Source organism: Pygocentrus nattereri, chromosome 4, assembly GCF_015220715.1.
Source record: "Pygocentrus nattereri isolate fPygNat1 chromosome 4, fPygNat1.pri, whole genome shotgun sequence".
Lineage (NCBI taxonomy): Eukaryota > Metazoa > Chordata > Actinopteri > Characiformes > Serrasalmidae > Pygocentrus > Pygocentrus nattereri.
Genome location: NC_051214.1, coordinates 8,622,678 through 8,624,532, shown reverse-complemented (window position 1 = coordinate 8,624,532; position 1,855 = coordinate 8,622,678). Strand labels below are relative to the sequence as shown.

Below are 1,855 nucleotides of genomic sequence, written 5' to 3'. Positions count from 1 at the left end.
AGTTTTTACTTTTTTTGTTTTGTTTTTTTTTCCTCATTTCTAAATGCTACATGACCCTAATGAATTTAATGACTTAACCATTGTAAATACGGTATTGTGCGAACTCATTTTCATGCATTTCAATTGCTAGTGTTATATAAATGACGGATTTTTGTCTAGACACCATTTCTGTTTATGAAATAAAGAAACATATCATGTACTATGCTTTGTGTCCTGCTTGATGCAAAATCTAGACAACAAAAAAGTGAACACATCCTCTACAAAGAACATACTTATGTATGGCATTTTGCTGTAACTTTTAGTGCAAAATTTCTCATTTTTGCTGCGTTTAAGATATTGGAAAATACAAAATACAGTGTGCCATAAATTTGCACAGGCTACTCCTTGTTTGTTTGGTGTTTTCCCCAAAATGTTGATTAACAGTTATTGTGCATTAAGTTCAGTGATGTTTTTTTAAATCCCACAACCGGAGAAATTCCACCTCCGCATTTATCCCATCCATGAAGTGAAACACCACATACACACTAGTGAATACACACACACTAGGGGGCAGTGAGCACACTTGCCCGGAGCGGTGAGCAGCCCTATCCACGGCGCCCAGGGAGCAATTGGCGGTTAGGTGTCTTGCTCAAGGACACCTCAGTCATGGACTGTCGGTGCTGGGGATCGAACCAGCAATCTTCCTGTCACAAGGCCAGCTCCCCACGACTGCCCCAACCGGGGGCTCCTTTTTTTAATAAGAAACCTACTGGACAAATTCTAAAAGAGCAAATTTTAAAATGTGCAGAAATGCACAAGTGCAGAACATTTTCACTTACAAAAATCAACAAAACATGCTGTTTGACCAGGGGCGCCCAAACTTTTGCATATGACGAAAGGTCATGTGTAAGGTCAAGTCAGGTAAACGGAACCATCCTAACCACAGCACAGACCAGCATCAGTCAGCTAACAGTCCACAAAAAACCTCAATAAATGATCTTACACACTAGAAGATATTGGTCCATAAACTACCTCAACAACACACCCCTATACACTAGAATAGGAGATATTAGTCCATAAGCAATCTCTATAATCCATCACACACACTAGAACAGGAAATATTAGTCCATAAACAACCTCACTAAAAGTCCTATGCCCTAGAATAGGAGATATAAGCCCCCTAAGCCTCAATGTACATTCCTGTACACTAGAATAGGAGATGTTAGCCCTTAAGCCACCTTAATGATCACTCCTATATACTGGATGTTAGTCCCTAAGCAGCCTCAATGAACACTCCTACACACTAGGAGATGTTAGCCCCTAAGTAATATGAGTGAACACTCCTGTACACTAGGAGATATTAGCCCCTGGGCCTCCTTGATGATCACTCCTATACACTAGGAGATTTTAGCCCCCAAACAACCTTAATGAACACTCCTATACACTAGGAGATGTTAGCCCCTAAGTAATATGAGTGAACACTCCTGTACACTAGGAGATATTAGCCCCTGGGCCCCCTTGATGATCACTCCTATACACTAGGAGATTTTAGCCCCCAAACAACCTTAATGAACACTCCTATACACTAGGATTTATCAGCATCTAAGACACCTCAATGAGCACTCCTATACACTAATGTTAGCCTGTAAGCCACCTCATTGAACACTCCTGTACACTAGAATAGGAGCTATTGGCTCTTAAGCAACATCAAAAAACATTTCTATATACTAGTAGATGTTAGCCCTTAAGCCACCTTAATGATCATTCCTATATACTAGATATTGGCCTCTAAGCAACCTCAATGAACACTTACACACTAGGATATATTAACTCCTAAGGAACCTTAATGAACACTCCTATACACTAGAGTAGGAAA

At 40.2% G+C, this 1,855-nt stretch overlaps 1 non-coding gene across 1 annotated transcript; it reads right to left on the bottom strand.

Annotated features, from left to right (window-relative positions):
• Positions 1-719: 719 nt before the first annotated feature.
• Positions 720-777, bottom strand: LOC119263349. The gene has a single exon (XR_005130263.1). It is a non-coding gene; the product is annotated as a U7 small nuclear RNA (small nuclear RNA).
• Between the last annotated feature and the right edge of the window lie 1,078 nt (positions 778-1,855).